The sequence below is a fragment of the Solanum stenotomum genome, chromosome 4 (genome assembly GCF_019186545.1).
Source record: "Solanum stenotomum isolate F172 chromosome 4, ASM1918654v1, whole genome shotgun sequence".
NCBI classification, from domain to species: Eukaryota; Viridiplantae; Streptophyta; class Magnoliopsida; order Solanales; family Solanaceae; genus Solanum; species Solanum stenotomum.
Window position 1 is genome coordinate 23,120,680 of NC_064285.1, and position 21,231 is coordinate 23,141,910.

General features: G+C 26.5%; 1 pseudogene; it reads right to left on the bottom strand.

Moving 5' to 3' along the window:
* Positions 1 to 18,111: 18,111 nt before the first annotated feature.
* LOC125862991 (protein STRICTOSIDINE SYNTHASE-LIKE 11-like) lies at positions 18,112 to 21,017 on the bottom strand (annotated as a pseudogene).
* Positions 21,018 to 21,231: the final 214 nt, after the last annotated feature.

Here is a 21,231-nt window from a genome sequence, read left to right on the forward strand (position 1 = left end):
TTTTAAATTTTATATATATATATATATAGACAGATGCACAACTAATTATTAAAATTAAAAATTATGAATATCTAAATGCATATTATATACAATAAACAATACTTTCTCTGTCCCAATTTATGTGACTTGCTTTCTTTTTAGTCAGTCCCAAAAAGAATGACACATTTCTATATTAAGTAATAATTTAACTATAAATATCTATTTTTTTCTTAATGAAATGATTTACAGTCACACAAATTTCTATTATTCTTGGACCACAAGTTTTAAAAGTCTTCCTTTCTTTCTTAAATTTCGTGTCAAGTCAAACTACATCACATAAAATGGGACGGAGAGAGTATTTATTATAGTGGGAGGTTAAAGAATATCTAAATGAACATTACATCTAGTAAAGAAGATATATTATTGTGGAAGGTGAAAAGTTAAGTAATTGAGTATAAAGTCTCTTTGAGATATTAAAAATAAAATAAATAATTAAATGAAGAAAAAATGGATAAAAAAAATGATAAAGATAAATGGAGGTCATAGACAGATGCCACATCACTCTTCTGTGGCCCTTTTTACCCAAAAATAAAAAATTTCTCAACTAGACCACAAGACACAACTACAATATTTGAGAGTGTTCTGAGAATGAACTACTTTAGACTTTTCCATGGACATGTTTGACTAAAGATTAGTCTTTGTTTAACAAACCTATGTAATACAAGTGCTATTTGTAGAGTTTAGGGGGGAAACTATTCTAATCTTTTTAAATATATAGAGTTGTCTAAAAAAAAACCAGATCTTTGCTTAACCTTTTGCCTAAAATCAAATCTTTTAGGTGGTCACCATTGGCCTAAAATCAAATCTTTTCCTCACAAATTCACAAAATTATTGACATGCTTGTTCTAAACATCAACCTTTGCTCCAATATTGTTGTGATTTTAATATTTTCATGTGTGATTTTAATATTTTCACTACCTTTTCTTACTTGTCCAATTATCCATTAAAAGATCAGTCTTTTATTCAATTGTTATCTTAATGTCTCCCACAAAAGCAAAAGAATTCAAAAAAATTATGTCTTTCTCCAAGTAAAAGAACAAAATTAATCACTTCAAAAGAAGAACATGATGAGTATCTGCAGTTACTCATAAAGTTGGAGGATAAGATTGTGTATTGTATGAAAGGAAAATATTTTCTACTGAAAATGCTTTTCTGAAAAACAAGTGAGTTTTTTACTTATTTTATGTTTGATATGTAAGTCAAAAAATATTATCCCAAAGCATTTATATGTTATCTAATAAAACACTATGAAGGCAAATTCCATCAATTTATGCCCTATATATAATTTATCAATTATCCTACAGAAAACAAATATTTTTTGTGTTAACATATCAAGATCGTTGAGCCTTTGATATTTTATTTGTGTTGTTATCTCTAGTTTCTTTATTTGGCCAGCTTGTACTTAACCACTAACTTATTTTCTAGGACGACAAAATTGAATTATAAAAATAATCCAGGGGCGGCTCTACAGCTTTGCCAAAAAAGCAATTGCCTTAGGCCCCAAAATTTAAGGGGCCTCATTTTTTAAAAAAATAATAGGTTATAAGTATTTTTTTAAAAAAAATATCGAGTATTATTTGTAGAAAATAAAAACTTTTTATAAAAGAGCAAAGAAGTAATAGAAATTTGACAAATTATGAATAGTATGTCTCAAGAAAGATCAAATAATTGACTATAATAAACTTCATAAAAAATATATATTCAAATTTAAGGTCTCCATTCGAATTTGGCTTTAGGCCACCGATTTATTAGAGTTGCCCCTGAAATAATCCATCACAATTTACAAACTACAAATGGCACAAATATATAGCAGATGAAATAAGAATAAAATCAATAGCAATTTGAGCACAAGGATAGCTCATACTTCTATTTTTAGTCAGAATACCAGCTGCAAACATTCAAACTATCATTGCAGAATTAATTTCCTAAATGTTTATTGAATTTCACCAAATTACTCACTTTTTCTTATTGAAATAAGATCACTCAGCTATTACATTGTCTAACGTGTCAAATGGACGGATTGGATTGAAATTGTAGTTATTAAAATGGGCAAAAAAAGAAATCGAATTTGGTCATATGACCCATCCACCCCCCCCCCCCCCCCAAAAAAAATATTTACTATGGACTCAAATGGGCTGAAAGTTGCGTTGGATCGTGACCTGTCTAATTTGATTCGCTTAATCTCAAAAATAGGAAAAATTATATGATTAAGCAAGCATATACTAGTTAATTAGTCGTCATAGTTATAGTTTTAGTTAATTACCATTCGTGATCAACATTCCGTGATAATTACATGGTTTGGGTTTCAAGTATGTATAATTCACACGTTTGTATAATCCAGAATTTGTATAATATAATCTTAATATAATATAAAGGAGAAACATAGACAAGGTGATGTGGCACCTCTCTATGATCTCCATATGTATTTATCTTTTTTCTCATTTTTTTGGCCTTTCTTTTTATTTAAATTAATTATTTTATTGTAAAAGTCAATTATTTAATTTATTACAATAAATATTATATTAATGAAAAAACATTTACAAGAAAGACTCTTCACATGCCAACTTACAAGGAGTAATTATTCATAATTCATACCTCTCTAATTTCTATTATTAATTAAAAAAAATTAAAAAATTTGTCCTTCTTCTAATTACAATTACGAAAAAAAATATTTTTTTAATATTTTATCTTTATTATTTAATTTATATAAAAGGTTGTATTACTTAATTAATTACAAAAATCTATATATATAATAAAGGTCTCTATAAACAAGGTGATGTGGCACCTCTAAATGGCCTAAAAAGCTATTTATCTTTTTTCCTCCTTTTTTGAGTTTTTCCATTCATTTTTTTTCATTAATCAATTCATTAAAAAATTAAAAAATCAATCATATTCATTACATATAATTATATCACATAAAAGTTACAAAAAAACCTCTACCTATTTGAATTCTCTAATTAAATAATATGTCTCCTCAACTTCCTTCTACTTAATTCTCATCTATAAATAACAATCTATGGTGTTGTTGCATGTCCATTTCTATTTTCTCCAACTTCATATTGTTAATATTTTTTTTTTTTGTTTTTCAGCTTTTATGAAGATTATAGATATATTTTTTAGAATTTCTTCTTGTGTTATGATTGCCAAGAAAAAGTTTATCAAGATGAAGAAGAAAGTTTGAAGGCGGTGTAAGATTCGTCAGAAGAGATTCAAAAATTAATTCGCTACAAGTCATCAAAATGAAGAAGAAAGTTTAATGATGGTGGGAGATTCATCAAGAGTTGGAAAGAGTAAAATTTGAAAAAGTAGAAGTTTCAATAATTTACAAATATATAGATGCACTTATTGTTGCTTATATAATTTTTCAATTAATTATTTATCCATCAAGATATGTACCTTTCAAGAACACGATTATATTACAAAGCACATTTTTTGTATCAAGGGCAACATGATCTTCCACGGATTATTTTGTTGCTTAAAGAAATTTTTTGATATTTTCATTATATAAACTTTTGTCTTTTGCATATACAATTCATAATTTATATCGATATATATTATGTATATAACATGTTAATATGACATAATTTCTCAATCAAGATTCTATCATCTTTTGTTTAGCTTTATCCGCTTCTTTTCATTCTAATTTAGATGATATAACACATTTTTTTCTTTTGTGAATTTTGAATTGACTAAAAAGGAGATGAGTTCCCCTACATTAAATTTTTGTTTCTTATTTGTTAACACTTGTGTAAAATTAGTCGATATATATCAAATTTCACAAAACATTTAATTCTTCTAATTTAATGAAATTTTTCAGAATGAATCAAGTTTGTTCTGCCAATATCTAATTACAATGAACATATTATCTTAAGTTTTAGAGAAAATTGATATTTGTTTAAGTTGATTATGAAACTCAAAAAATGAGTTTACTCTCTTCATTAATTAATTTGTTTGATAACTAAAAAAAATATAATATTTATTACAGCTAATTACATCTCATAAATTACAAAAACCTCCGTTTATTCACTTTTTTCTACTTAAATAATGACATATCTCCTCAACTCCTTTTTACGATTCTTTTCATTACCTCTACATTTAGTTTTCCCAACATATAATAGATTTAGATTTTAGTCTATCATTTGCACATCAGCTATTCAAGATTTACACGTAGAACATTTTCATGGGAGCATATGTTTTTTCTTTATTTGTGGTTGTAAGCTTTTGGTAACAAGACATGCTCTAATTTTGTTTAAAATTAATAGGGAAATACTACTATGTTGCGTTGTTCTTTTTATTAAAGGGTTGATCCATCTCATGACTTATAATTTTTTTTTTATATATTTATATTTTTTGCTAAAATAACATGTCTCCTCAATTTCCTTTTACTTAATTTTTTCTCTCTTTTTTTAAGACTTCTTTCCATTTTTCTTTCATTTACATCATATATTAAAATTACTCAAAACTAGGTCATTTATCTATTTCATAAATGAGCGTTCTAAATAACTTTAAAATAAATAATTTATTTTCCTGATGACGTTATGTACACATTTTGTATTTAAAAAGTCATTTCTTTTATAATTATTTAACATTGTAAATGAGGGCAAAAATAGAAGAATTTTTCAACATCTCTCTTAAACTTAGAACAATTCACTTATTTTGAACTATGAAAAAAGACTCAACAATTCACTTATTTTGAAATAGAGGGAGTAAATATTATTTATTAAAACTCGAGATTTTTAAAGTTTGTACTAAAATAATGGAATATATTTTTCTATTTTCTAACTTTAGTAATTAAATAAATGACCTCAACAAAACATACAAAATACACACTAAAATGAATTGAAGTATTATTTTAGTGAAATATATTGAGTAAATAAAGATAAACTTTTTTTATTATTTGTGTGAAGACGAAAAAAATTATAAATAATTTCAATATGATATAAAAACAAACGATAGCAGAAACTCTTATATACTAAAAGTCCTACTTATTCTTTTTCTCTCATTCTTTACTTTTTTTGTCATTATTTAAATTGTGATTTTCTCTAAATAATTATATATTTAGTGAGTTTTGTAACTCCTCAAAAGTTAAAATATTCACTATTTATTATTTGTATAATTATTCTTTGATAATTAAAACAAATAAAAATGACGATATATTTTGTATCGAGTTGTTTGTTGAAATATTAATAATATTGATTGCTTTTCAATTTTACTATTACGATTTTTTATATTTATATTTTATTTGATTAGGAAATAGTTAGTCGTTCTTTCCTTTGTATTACTATAGACATGCTTTTTGTTATTTTTCATATTTTAACTTGCACAATTTTTTTTTTAAAATAAAGAATTTTATGAAAGATTACGTACCTAACAAGTATATTTTTTGTTAAATAAATCATATTGAAGAATTATATTTAAAAGCGTCTAAGTTCAGTAGTTCCTTATATAAAATAAGCATTCCTACTTTTAAAAAACGAGGAGGAAAAATTATTTACGTTTCATTTGATGATCCACGACAAATAAAAAATTAAGCAGAAAATTAAGTTAGCATTTTTTTAAAAAAATATTAAACATATTCTTTTCACCCCAACAAAATAATACGAAAATAGTATCTTATAAATTGAAACAATTATCATAAACATTTTAAAGCTTTTACCAAAGTATTGATCATATTTCTTCTTTTTTAGTATGTGCTAATTTATAAAAGAAATTGTCTTAAAAATATTTGTTATGATCGCGCGAAGCGCGAACATGTTAACTAGTTTAATATAATTTGTATAACTTTTGTATAATGTAATTTTGTATAAATTTGTTATTTTGAGTTTATAAAAAATAGCTCAATTGTACAAATGTACCCGCGAATTATAGAAACTCACCTGCGAATTATACAAACGAGGTAGCTTTAACTGTAGCTACAACCCGTAAATATGCAAACTATAGTTATGGAGCATAATTAAGTTTATTATAGTGGCTATTTGCAAAAATTTTCCAAAATTTTAACATATTGTTATTTACCTTTTATATTTGAGTTTCAACTCAAGAATTTTTTATTTTAAAAAAAGCTATAAATGGATAGATAAATCATAGAAGATATAAAATAGATAGTAATAAACCTTCAATATGAGAATATACATTACACTAATGCAAATACAGAGTCTTAAAACTGGTTGGAATTGAAGATTAAATTGGGCTCAATTGCAGATTCTTTTAAAATGGGTTAAGCTTGCTTGAATGGATTGAGATCAATCCAATTCAAATTATCTTAAGCTCAACGCATAAAATTTCAAGCAGATTACTTATCTTTGGGCTCATTTTGATACCCCTAACATTGTCTCTTAAAAATGGAAAAATCAACAAACTAGTCAAACTCCCTAACATAATTATTAAAAATATCTATACTATAAAATAATTATTGAAAATGGCAATATGTAAATATTTTAGCAAATAAAATGTATTCTTATATAATTAGTATTCTTTCCTTTTATTTCTTAAATCAAGCCCCACATTGGACTAATTTTACTCCCCTATCCGTGAAAAAGAAGAAAAAAAAACTCTCATTACCCATTTTCCCCTCTTTCTAGCTGGGTTTTTACCCCAAATTCCTCTATTCTCTCTCTTGGGTTTTTCACCATTGTTCTCTCCTTTTCTTGTCTAAGAAAATCACTTCTTCTATTTTCCTCCAATTTGCTCAAGAAATCTCACAATTCCTTCAAAATATTTTTCACCCACTGATAAAGGTAAATACATTGTCACCAAGTATCTTTTGAGATTTCCCTCTATTATGTAAAGAACTATTAATAAAATAAAATAAAAATTGGTTGCTAAAGATTTCGAAAAACTTGTTGAAGACCAGGTTGAGAAAAAACAATTTCCTATTAGTTTGTTTTGTATTTATAGTTTTTTTTTTTAGAATTTTATATCATTTCTCAATTAATATTCAAATCAGTATGTATGATATTAATATTTGTATTCATTCAAAATCTCATGTTGTATAGTTTATGAATCNATCTTTGCTTAACCTTTTGCCTAAAATCAAATCTTTTAGGTGGTCACCATTGGCCTAAAATCAAATCTTTTCCTCACAAATTCACAAAATTATTGACATGCTTGTTCTAAACATCAACCTTTGCTCCAATATTGTTGTGATTTTAATATTTTCATGTGTGATTTTAATATTTTCACTACCTTTTCTTACTTGTCCAATTATCCATTAAAAGATCAGTCTTTTATTCAATTGTTATCTTAATGTCTCCCACAAAAGCAAAAGAATTCAAAAAAATTATGTCTTTCTCCAAGTAAAAGAACAAAATTAATCACTTCAAAAGAAGAACATGATGAGTATCTGCAGTTACTCATAAAGTTGGAGGATAAGATTGTGTATTGTATGAAAGGAAAATATTTTCTACTGAAAATGCTTTTCTGAAAAACAAGTGAGTTTTTTACTTATTTTATGTTTGATATGTAAGTCAAAAAATATTATCCCAAAGCATTTATATGTTATCTAATAAAATACTATGAAGGCAAATTTCATCAATTTATGCCCTATATATAATTTATCAATTATCCTACAGAAAACAAATATTTTTTGTGTTAACATATCAAGATAGTTGGGCCTTTGATATATTAATTGTGTTGTTATCTCTAGTTTCTTTATTTGGCCAGCTTGTACTTAACCACTAACTTATTTTCTAGGACGACAAAATTGAATTATAAAAATAATCCAGGGGCAGCTCTACAGCTTTGCAAAAAAAGCAATTGCCTTAGGCCCCAAAATTTTAAGGGGCCTCATTTTAAAAAATAATAATAGGTTATAAGTATTTTTTTAAAAAAAATATCGAGTATTATTTGTAGAAAATAAAAACTTTTTATAAAAGAGCAAAGAAGTAATAGAAATTTGACAAATTATGAATAGTATGTCTCAAGAAAGATCAAATAATTGACTATAATAAACTTCATAAAAAATATATATTCAAATTTAAGGTCTCCATTCGAATTTGGCTTTAGGCCACCGATTTATTAGAGTTGCCCCTGAAATAATCCATCACAATTTACAAACTACAAATGGCACAAATATATAGCAGATGAAATAAGAATAAAATCAATAGCAATTTGAGCACAAGGATAGCTCATACTTCTATTTTTAGTCAGAATACCAGCTGCAAACATTCAAACTATCATTGCAGAATTAATTTCCTAAATGTTTATTGAATTTCACCAAATTACTCACTTTTTCTTATTGAAATAAGATCACTCAGCTATTACATTGTCTAACGTGTCAAATGGACTGATTGGATTGAAATTGTAGTTATTAAAATGGACAGAAATAGAAATCGAATTCGATCATATGACCCATCCACCCCCCGCCCACCCCCCAAAAAAATATTTACTATGGGCTCAAATGGGCTGAAAGTTGTGTTGGGTCGTGACCTGTCTAATTTGATCCGCTTAATCTCAAAAATAGGAAAAATTATATGATTAAGCAAACATATACTAGTTAATTAGTCGTCATAGCTATAGTTTTAGTTAATTACCATTCACGACCAACATTCAGTGATAATTACGTGGTTTGGGTTTCAAGTATGTATAATTCACACGTTTGTATAATTCAGAATTTGTATAATATAATTTAATATAATTTGTATAACTTTTGTATAATGTAATTTTGTATAATATAATTTGTATAACTATTTAAATCTAGATGTTTGTGTTTGTATAAATTCGTTATTTTGAGTTTATAAAAAATAGCTCAATTGTACAAACGTACCCGCGAATTATAGAAACTCACCTGCGAATTATACAAATGAGGTAGCTTAAACTGTAGCTACAACTCGTAAATATGCAAACTATAGCTATGGAGCATAATTAAGTTTATTATAGTGGCTATTTGCAAAAAAAATCCAAAATTTTAACATATTGTTATTTTACCTTTTATATTTGAGTTTCAACTCAAGAATTTTTTATTAAAAAAAAAGCTATAAATGGATAGATAAATCATAGAAGATATAAAATAGATAGTAATAAACCTTCAATATGAGAATATACATTACACTAATGCAAATACAGAGTCTTAAAACTGGTTGGAATTGAAGATTAAATTGGGCTCAATTGCAGATTCTTTTAAAATGGGTTAAGTAAGGCTTGAATGGATTGAGATCAATCCAATTCAAATTATCTTAAGCTCAACACATAAAAATTCAAGCAGATTACCTATCTTTGGGCTCATTTTGACACCCCTAACATTGTTTCTTAAAAATGGAAAAATTAGCAAACTAGTCAAATTTCCTAACATTATTATTAAAAACATCTATACTATAAAATAATTATTGAAAATGGCAATACGTCAATATTTTAGCAAATAAAATGTATCCTTATATAATTAGTATTCTTTCCTTTTATTTCTTAAAGCAGGCCCCACATTGGACTAATTTTACTCCCCTATCCGTGAAAAAGAAGAAAAAAAAACTCTCATTACCCATTTTCCCCTCTTTCTAGCTGGGTTTTTACCCCAAATTCCTCTATTCTCTCTCTTGGGTTTTTCACCATTGTTCTCTCCTTTTCTTGTCTAAGAAAATCACTTCTTCTATTTTCCTCCAATTTGCTCAAGAAATCTCACAATTCCTTCAAAATATTTTTCACCCACTGATAAAGGTAAATACATTGTCACCAAATATCTTTGAGATTTTCCTCTATTATGTAAAGACACTATTAACAAAGTAAAATAAAAATTGGTTGATAAAGATTTCGAAAAACTTGTTGAAGACCAAGTTGAGGAAGAACAATTTCATATTAGTTTGTTTTGTATTTATAGTTTTTTTTTAGAATTTTATATCATTTCTCAATTAATATTCAAATCAGTATGTATGGTATTAATATTTGTATTCATTCAAAATCTCATGTTGTATAGTTTATGAATCTTGTATTTGTTCCTAATTTGAAATAATCCCAAAGGTATGTCAACTATATATGTATTTTATTTATAGGAAGAACAACTTCTTATTAGTTTGTTTTATTTTTTTATAAGTTTTTTCAGAATTTTGTATCCTTTGTCAATTTGTATACAAAATCGTATGTATGCTATTCATATTTGTATTCATTCAAAAATCATGTCGCATAGTTTATGAATATGATAATTGTTCCTAACTTGTATTCATTCTAAAGTTATGTCAACTAGTTATGTATTTTTTTTAAGAATGATTAAAACAAATATTCACTTATTCCTTTTCAATTTTATATTTCATTCTCACTTTTTTATCATACTATTTTCTGTATTCTATATATTATTATACAAAATACTACATAAAAACTAGAATGAATATAAATACAAATAAAATACATATTGAAATGAAAACGACTTAAGAAAGGATATAAGATTATGAAGAAAAAAGTAAATACACAGTGAAAAAAATACATGAATACAAATATGTTTCTTAAATAGCTATAGATTCATTTGGCATACCTATTGGAATGAATACAAACTATATAAAAAAAATACAAGTTTCATTATATAAAATACAACATGAAAACTAGAATGAATATATATAGTATATATATAGGAATGAATACGATTTTAAAAAGGTTACAAAATTTTGGAAAAAATAAATAAAAAATATATTATGAGAAAGGCACACGTTTGAGTTTTCTTTGAAAATGTAACCGATGAAAAAATTAAGTGATATTTACCTTTTTCTGAAATATTATCTCTCTTAATTTTGTCTCTTCTGTTATTAAATAATTATATTATTTCAAATTAAAATAATATATAAATTAGATATAACAAACTAAACTATTAATACTTTTAATAAATATTAAAAACATAGCTAAAAAATTCTATTAAATACTAAAATATTGACATTTTGAAAAAATTTCCACTTAAAAAGATGGAATAGCCATGAAAATCACTTTCATGAAACGGAAAGATGAGTCAACATTTTTTTGGTTAATTTCCTATGTGATGTGGTGGAGTAGACAAGATAGAATAAATGGACACAGTTATGACAGAGAGGCAAAAGTATAAATGATGCAAGGCTACTGAGGTCGATGGAAATGACGCGTAGCACAAGAGAGTGCTATTAAAATATCTTTAACCTAATTTTTATTGACAATTAACAAACATGTTGATACCATAATTTAGTTGACTCTTCTAATATAATCGAACGTTCAAAGAAAAATGTTAGATGCAAGTACCATATTATAAGTTAATGTTGTTTTATCCTGAATAATCTGTCTCACAAAATTTCAACTCTAAGTACAATAAAAAAAACCACTTTCTATTGTTATTTGGTTAGTTATATTATGTTGGAATTAATAACTTAAAAGATCACTGAACTATGAGAAATTATTTAATAAAGTCATTAAATTTTATTTTGTATAAATAAAATCACTCAACTTAAGGGTTTTATCTTCAAAAATCACTCAATTACATTTATCATTAAAATACATTTGACATAACAAATTAAATCATTAAGATACATTTGACACAGATTAAATTATTTTTTATGAAATTTATTTATTTTTATACGGACTCACCCCCCTCCCCCCTTTTTCCTGGGTCATCAGTTTGAACAAATCGAGCTAATCGAACAAATTTTCTGAACAAATTCAACCTCAGTCGACGCCTTATTCAAATATAAGGAATGACCAAGATCCAGAATTCTTTGCTAACATAATTACTACTTCACTTCTCTTTGCCTTAACACAAGCCGACTTGTTATCTTCTATACTATTTAATATTTATTAATTTTATGTTCTAAAATTTGTTTATGTGACTATATCTTTACTCCCAAATCCTAATCAAACATGAAAAATGTAACTATTATCAGAATATAAGAAAATAGATTTTATAATTTATTGATTTGTGTAGTTCATGATTATATGACATTAAAAAAATAACTTATTTTGTCATGTCAAATATATTTTAAAGATAAATGTAGTTGAGTGATTTTTGAAGATAAAAACCTTAAGTTGAGTGATTTTATTAATACAAAATAAAATTTCATGACTTTATTAGATAATTTCTCATAGTTCAATGACCTTTCAAGATATTAACTCTATTATGTTGGGGAGAATGTCAATAAATTGCACAACCCACCGATGCAGTAGTAGCACAAGATGTTCTCTGGCAACTATAAAACGATAATAGTTGTAGTCTTGGCAATACCTTAATTAAAAGGTTTAAATATATACAACAAAATTAGATTTTGCATGTGTTATATGTGTATATTGTGTGTCATCCATGCATTTTATGTGTCACGCATGTATTTGGTACATCACACGTGTATTACATGTGAATCATATGTGTTACGCGTGCAATTTGTATCAATGGAGTAGTATTTTTAAAAAAAAAAAATGTTCTGTTAAAACACGCATCTGAGGTAAGGTTAGTGCAAGTTCAAAATAATGAAAGATGATCTTATTTTAGCAATTTGATAGTTAAACTCAAAATTATTNATATATATATATATATATATATATATATATATTAAATCAGAAACATAAAAACTGTGGCATGGTGCTTTCTAAGGCTTGGATTTCTATTTATTTATTTTTGTAGTTTATATATATATATATATATATATATATATATATATATATTAAATCAGAAAAATAAAAACGGTGGCATGGTGCTTTCTAAGGCTTGGATTTCTATTTATTTATTTTTGTAGTTTTTTTGAGATTTTTCTTCACTTTAAAACACATAAAAAAATTTAATTTTTTTACAGAATATTAAAGCATAATATTTAATTCTCTCCACATTAAAGCATAAACATAAAAGCTTCAGTTACCAATTCTTTATAATAAAATTCATTTTTATTGTAAATAAATTCTTTTAGTTGTATTTTGTATAAGTTATAAAATTTAAGAGGTCTTTTTTTCCTTATCCTTTAATTATAGAATTTGTAAAGTTTTCTTACCATTAAGTTTTGAATAATATATAAACAAACATACAACATAACATGCATTGACATGCATCTATCTTTTTGCATAAATGTTACACTTACCATATATATTTATATATAAAGCAGAAACATAAAAACGGTGATGTGGTTCTCTCTAAGGCCTGAATTTCTATTTATTTATTTTTTGTTGTTTTTTGAGATTTTTCTTCACTTTAAATCACATAAAATATTTTAAAATTTTTTTTACAGAATATTAAAGCATAATATTTAATTCTCTCCACATTAAAGCATAAACATAAAAGCTTCAGTTACCAATTCTTTATAATAAAATTCATTTTGCTTCAGTTACCAATTCTTTATAATAAAATTCATGTTTATTGTAAATAAATTCTTTCAGTTATATTTTGTATAAGTTATAAAATTTAAGAGGTCTTTTTTTCCTTATTCTTTAATTATAGAATTTGAAAAGTTTTCTTACCACTAAGTTTTGAATACTATATAAACACATACAACATTGACATGCATCTACCTATTTGCATACATATTACACTTACCCGATAATTTCATATTCATATAGCTTTGGCATTTTGTGTCTGGTAAATGAGTGTTGTGAGGAGGTTGATCGATGAGTTATTTTATTTTTGATGACTGTCGAAATGGTGGATTGCGGCAGAACATAATTAAGTGATAAATGGGGTCAAACGAGAATCAAAACTCTTATAAAAATTATATTATGAAATCACAAGTAATATGATATATTTTGTAAACATGGACTCTTATATGAATGTTTTTTTTTCTTCCATCTTATGTATCTTTTTTTATTGTAAAAAAAAATGGTGAAGTATTTTAGAGAGAAAATTGAGCATGAAAGATATTTCATAAAATTAGAAGGAGATAAAATAAAATTAATGACAAAAGAAGGGCATTTTTGATCCAATAGTTTGACGGGAAGGGTAGTTTTGAATCGAAATATAGTTTAAGGGTATCTATGATCTATTTCAGATAGTTTAAGGGTATCTATGATCTATTTCAGATAGTTTAAGGATAGTTTTGACCCTTTTCCGTTTAAATATATATAGTGCAGTTCAACTAAGAATATTTTTTCCATATGAGTTTATGTTATATATAGCTTTATCCTAATATTTGTTATTTTGATAAAAATATATTAATAAGTTTGGTTTTAATAATATTGGGGCCGTGCTGACACGGACCATTTTTTCTACTATATATATATATATATATATTCTCTTATTATATAAGAGACGTGTCTGCTTCAGCATCTTTCTGGAAAAAATTTTTTAAAAAATTATTTCTTTTGTTCTACTTTAATTTAAGTAGTGAATAATTTTTTTTGAAATTATGAAATCCTGTTTAGCTAAGACTTTTGAAATTGATCTGCCTACTTTAGCGTGTTACAGAAAAAAATTCAAAAAATTATTTCTTTTGTTCTACTTTAATTTAATTAGTGTATAATTTTTTCGAAATTATAGAATCCTTTTTAGCTCTGACTTTTAGTTCTCCGTCGACGTGCCTGCTTCAGCATGTTTTTGAAAAAAAATTAAAAATTTATTTCTTTTGTTCTTCTTGAATTTAATTAGTGTATATTTTTTTCAAAATTATGAAATCCTTTTTAGTTATGACTTTTAAAATCGACATGCCTTCTTCAGCGTGTTTCAGAATTTTTTTTAAAAAAAATTATTTCTTTTGTTCTACTTTAATTTAATTAATGTATATTTTTTTTTGAAATTATGAAATCCTTTTTAGCTATGATTGTCAGTTTTAAATTCAAGATCAAACAGACACGTCTTCGTCGACGTGCCTGCTTCAGTGTGTTTCAACTTTTATTTTTTTAAAGAATTACTCTTTTTACTATAATTTAATTAGTGTATAATTTTTTCAAAATTATGAAATCCGTTTTAGCTATGACTTTTAGTTTTAAATTCATATTCTTTAGTTATTGCTTTATTATTTTGAATGTCGGTAATATTTGTTTATATCTTGTAACTACTTTGGGTAAAAAATTAACAGTTGATGACGAAAAATACTTTAATTATAGACATCTTAATGGACCTCTTCACAATAAACTTGCGCAAACAAAAAGTAATTAACCACTTATATATCTAAAAATCATATTAAATTTATTCAACTTTCTAAATTCTACATATATTACATAAATTAAAATAAAAAAATACTAAAATATTGGACCCGTATTAGCACGGGCACACTATATCTAGTATATATATAAATAGAAAATTACAAATAAAATTATATATGTAACAATAATAACTTTTGAGGCATAAAACAAGCCTCATTTAATTCGAGGTTGGGTTACCTCTGACTTTCATCATAAAAATATGTTCTTATTTTTAAGTATTACATTGCATGCAACATTATTGGCTACAGCAAGAAATCACTTTTCAAAAGAGGGAAAAGGACCAAAACTACCCTGGACAGCTGGACTATAGAAAAAAGTTTTAAAATATCTTTTTATTTAATTTTTGGTTTAAAAATACTTTTTTATTCATCTTTTGATCTAAAAATATCCTTCCATTAACCTTTTTTTTGACTTACTTATATCTTTAAAACTAACAACCTATCCTTATTTATTTTTTTAATATTTATTATATGTCATTTTCTTATTTGATGAAATAAAAATCTCACCTCTACTATATTTTCCTCATAATTTATCCAAATAATAATAATAATAATAAACATACCTCTTCGAGACCCAACTTTTTTTAAAAAAAAATTAGTAAATTTTGCACTTGTTGTAATTTTTTTCAAAAAATATTTATTTGAGATAATTAATATATTATAAATATTATTAGTAATGCCACAATTATAACAACATATTATATTATTCATAAATCCTAGCAATATCTATCTTTCTATTTAAAAATAAATAAATAAATTGATAATTTACTTTTTTTACTAATATGTAATAACTAATTTTCAAAGAAAGTTTCACAAAATTTTGTACTTAAAGATTAACTCATTAAAGAAAAAAGAAAAAAATATATATATGGTCCCGTAGGGAAAAGTAAAGTAGGAAAAGAGAGAAAAAAATTGTACAATGTATATATGGATAAAATAATATATTATTATGATTATGATTATGATATTATTAATTTTTTTTATAAAATATTAGTCATCTATATCATGTTTAGAATCTTGATTTAATTAATTAAATCTTAGTCATTACTTTTTTTCTTATGTCATGGTCTTCAACTCAAGTAAGAATCTAAGAAAACGGAGAGCTATAAGAGCAACATTCACATATAGCAAACACAAAATTCATATTTGTATGCTATAGCAAAATTTGCATAATTGCGCTCCATAGCTATATGTATAATTCGTTATACATATACAAAAGAAATAGTTGTATAATTCGCTATACATATACAAAGAAAGCAGTTGTATAATTCGCTATACATATACAAAAGAAAACAGTTGTATACAAAAGATCAATTGTATAATATGTGTATGTATAAAACGAGAAAGAGAGAAAGACAAAAGAAAACTGGGCAGGAAAATATTTGTATTATATAATTATAAGTGTATAGGACGAAGATATATATATTTGCATGTGTATATACAATTTTCTCTAGCTTTATACAAATATAAGCGCAATTTATACATTTCATTTTTGTTTGTATAAGCAAGAGAGGCGAGGGTGGCGAGCGAGATTTGAGAGAGTGGCGAGCGAGATCTGGGAGAGGGGAACAAAAATATATGTATATATACAATTTCCTCTCACTTTATACAAACACAAACACATTTTATGCATTTGTGTTTATATAAAAGCGAGAGAGGCGAGCGAGATTGCCACCAAATGAGAGTGGCGAGCGAGATTCCACCAGGGAGAGTGGCAAAAATAGCAATAGTTTGTTATAGGGTACAATTAAATCAAAGTATATTTATAACATTTAATTTAAATTAATAATTTACTATTATGTATAATATTCCCAAAATAAATAGAGAGGAACTGGATCCACAAATAAAAACAAAAAGTTACAGTAGATACAAAAAAGTACAAGATTTCTTTTATAAAAAAAATTGGGGTATTGAAGAGGTATATTGTTTTGATTTGGATAAATAATGGGAAATAGTCTAGTTGAGGTAGAGTTTTTATTTCATCCAATAAGAGAATGTCACATAATAAATAATTTTTAAAAATAAAAAATAAAGAATAAAGAGAGCATTGTTAGTTTCAAGGGTATAAGTAGTGATCTATAATGTGAATGGGAGGGTATTTTTAAATCAAAAAGATGAATAGAAGGGTATCTTTAGATCAAAAGATGGATGAAAGATATTTTTAAACTTTTTCTTATGGTTCAGAATATTTTCAACCGTTTTCCATTTAAAATATGATTGAAGCTAAAAATAAAACAAAAAACCAACGGATAATAGCTTTAAGGGAACTATTATAAGTGTCAATTTGATGGTTTCAAGACACTTTATACAGTCACACGTTAACAAGAAGTTGTTGTGCCGTGAGTGTAAAATTTTGGACACCATTGACTTTATGTAGCAACGGTGCTCCAAAATTGTTTAATCAAAGCACGTATATTCATTGCATCACCAATACATTTGCCATCACATTGCAATAGAGAATAATGTCTAGAATAGACCAACGTGACTCGTGTTGCAAATACAAAAAGACGTGTAAAGTGGGTATTAGTAACTAGCTGTGATCCAAGATTGCATCAAATTTTATGATCGATCAAAATTTTTATAAACAATGACAAAAGAATGTCCTCCACAATCCCACATTACATAGATCTCCTATAAATAGAAATAGTGTAGTAATTGAAGATTAAATAATTAAATTAACTAGAAATATGAGAAATATCTCGACAATTCAATTATTTTGAAATGGAGGGATCATGCTTTATAGTATTTCTATTTTCATTATTTTAAAATACATAACGTATTAAAATGAAAATAAATAAATTAAAACGGAGAAATTACTAAATATAAATATAGCAGAATGACAAATCAGTCAATTGAGTGACTATTCACTCTTTTATTATATATATATATATATATATATATAATAGAAGATTATTATTTATTACTTATTATACAATAATAGAACATAAACTAGCTAGGTCTTATTTATTTGTATATATATGATAAAAGGGGGGAATTGGAGACCATTATATATAGCTAGTTAGGTTCTAAAGCAAAAGTGCTTGGACTTCCTTAAGACTTCAAACTCCATAAACACCAACAAAGTCTTCCTTTAAAGACCCTATATAGAGTCTACCAAATTGTTCTTGAACCTCACTTATGGAATCACGATACTGAGCCGAAAGATTCAGCGAAACGATAACATTCCCAAGCACATTAATCCTTTGTGCAAACGAAAATTTTGGTGGACTCATTGATTGATTGTTGACAATGTTTACAGCCACAAAATAGTCCCCTAAAATTGTTCTCTTAATGTTATCTGGATATCCATTCAAGTTTGAAAATACTTCTGCTGTATTAGCTTTTGTGCCTCTCACCCAAAATCTCTTGATTCTGTTGGCTATTAATTCTGTGACAAGGACATATGAACCATCTAAACTGACTGCTACTCCTGCTGGCCCTGCTAGTCCACTTAGAAGTAATGTGACCCGATTTGTTCTTATGTCATACTTGAATAATCTCCCTGTTGTATCTTTGCTTCCAAGGAGTAAAGTTATGTTACTGCAAAAATGCAAAAAGTTGATCAAGATTAAAGTGGATCTAGTAAATGCAATAGTAATAATAATACTTTATCTGTTTAAAAAAGAATAACCTAGTTTGATTTGGAACGGAATTTAAGAAAAGAAAGAAAACTTTTTAATCTCGTGGTTCTAAATTAAAGTTATGTCTATTGTACCAAAATGCCCTTTAATTTTTGGCCTTAAATGTGTCACGTGAAAAGTTAAAGTTAAATTGTTGCCAAAAAAAGAAAGAGGTCATTCTTTTTTAAACAGACTAAAAAGAAAATTTGATCATTCTTTTTGTAATAGAGGGAGTAATGCATTTGTGTTTTCATAGTTGAAAAAATATATGTACAATTGGTATAATTCAATTTGATATGTGTTAACAGGTTACCCACACACCAAAAACAACTTTAACATCAATAAATGTGCACATTAACAAAAAGCGTTAAGACCTTTATCTTCATTAGTTAGTTGTCATTGGATTCAATATCACTATAAACTATAGGAACATATACAAAGAGAGTTAATTGCCTCTAAAAAGCCTTTTTTTAGCAATAATCAAACTATTGTCGTTAAAGATATTAGTGACAACGGTAATTTTAGGATTCTCATTCAACTTTTAAAGTAGACAAACTGTTTCTTTAATAAACGGTATTCATTTTTACCAAGTGTCACAACCAAAAAGTGGATTCAATACATCATATGCTGTGTTTTCTTTGTTTCAAGTTGGAGATTTTATGTGATACTTAGGTATATTTGAGTAGTTTAGTGACTCTCGTGATATGTTTTGTAACTTTTTTTAATCATAAAAAGGCAATTCAATACTTTGATGCAATAAAATAAAAATTGGGTTCATCTAGTTAAATTAACTTATCACTTATTATTTTTCTAGGTTACCAATTCTTACTCAATAAACGATAGAAACTTATTCGCACCTGATATTTATATCAAGTCATTACATGCATGACATGTGTTTACCATATAGAGTATAATTAATACTTAACTATGGTTAAACTAGCATGTACTCTTACATCATTAAATCACTTAAATATAGTAACAAACCTGGTGGCGCGGAATATTGGTCCTGAATCTGTAAAATAGACGACTCCATTTAATTGATCGATGTCTACGGCGTTGGTAAAGGCAAAATGGTTGCCATCTATGCCCGTAACAAGTTGTCTAGCAGGGCCTCCGTTTCGTCCAACAACCAAGAGCCATAATTGATGTCAGCTATGTAGAGGTCACCACTTCTATAGTAAAACCCAAGGCCAAGGGGTCTTCCACATTTAATTAGTAAATTTGGGTCATTTTTCCCATCACATACCTCCTTTGTCCTAAACACAAAGAAAGTAAGCTATGCTATATAAATATCATGGTTATTTTGTGACAACAATTTTTAGCTAAAGTGATTGTTAATTAAAAATAAAGAGAGTATTTAATTAATTTATTCTCATTTATGACTTAACCTTTCACCATATTAATATTGATTTCTCAATAAATGTTCATTTTATATATTTGTTGGAAATTCGGACATACCCATAAATGGTGATGTAAGGCTCATCATATAGAGAATATACAACTCTACACTTACTCAATGCATTAGGGTTTAGGTTGTGGTACATGGAGTTGCTATACTGAATTCTCTTCTCAATCAATTAGATTTTACGTTGTAGTATAGGGAGTTTCTCTTGGTCCAACATAATGTGAAAAACCACCATCGACCGTAAATTCCAACCATGGTTCATCGTACTCTTCTTCTTTCTATATGTGACGAATAAGTAAGTTTTCTTTTATGAGTTACATATATTATCTGATTAGATTTAAGTTAATATGTTATTTAATCTTAACACTGTTAAAGTTAAAGATAAAATTAGAAGAAATCAATAATTAATTGTCTCTATTTTTTTAAATGACAAAGATTCTGAAATAACTACTCCCTCCGTCTCATTTTATGTGAGGTAGTTTGACTCGGCACGGAGTTTAAGAAAGAAAGGAAGACTTTTATAATTTGTGGTCCAAAATGATGATAGAAATTTGTGTGGCTATAAAACAGAAGCGTACGATGAACCATTGTTAGAACGGACTAAAAAGAAAAGTAAATCATATAAATTGGGATAGAGGAAGTAATTTTTTTTTTTTACCTTAATGGTGATGTGGTAGCAAAATCGGTGAAGCCAATACGTGGGCCTTGGTATTTAAGTACCCTGCCATCGGCCACACTTGTGTATGGTCCGTTGCCTAAAATATCAAAAGCAATGGCTTCAGGGCCTACTGTTCCTGAAGGAAGTTGGAGCTTTTTAAGTGGAGGTAATGGTTCCATAACCATTTGAGAATAAGCAATGGGAAAACAAAATATTATGAATATTGCTCTCATCATACTTGCCATGTCTTTGAGGAAGCAATTATGAAAATAATGAATCTTGTTACCTCCTATTTATAGGAAGTAATCCCCACCCTATTATATATATATATATATATTTATCTAAGCTCTTTTTTTCTTTTTTGGTAGAAAGTAGAAACGGAGTTTTTTTTTTGTTTCCCACCCGGTGTCCAAAACCCACATTGGAGCTTCAACTAAATCCGGATCGTGCTCTGCAGGC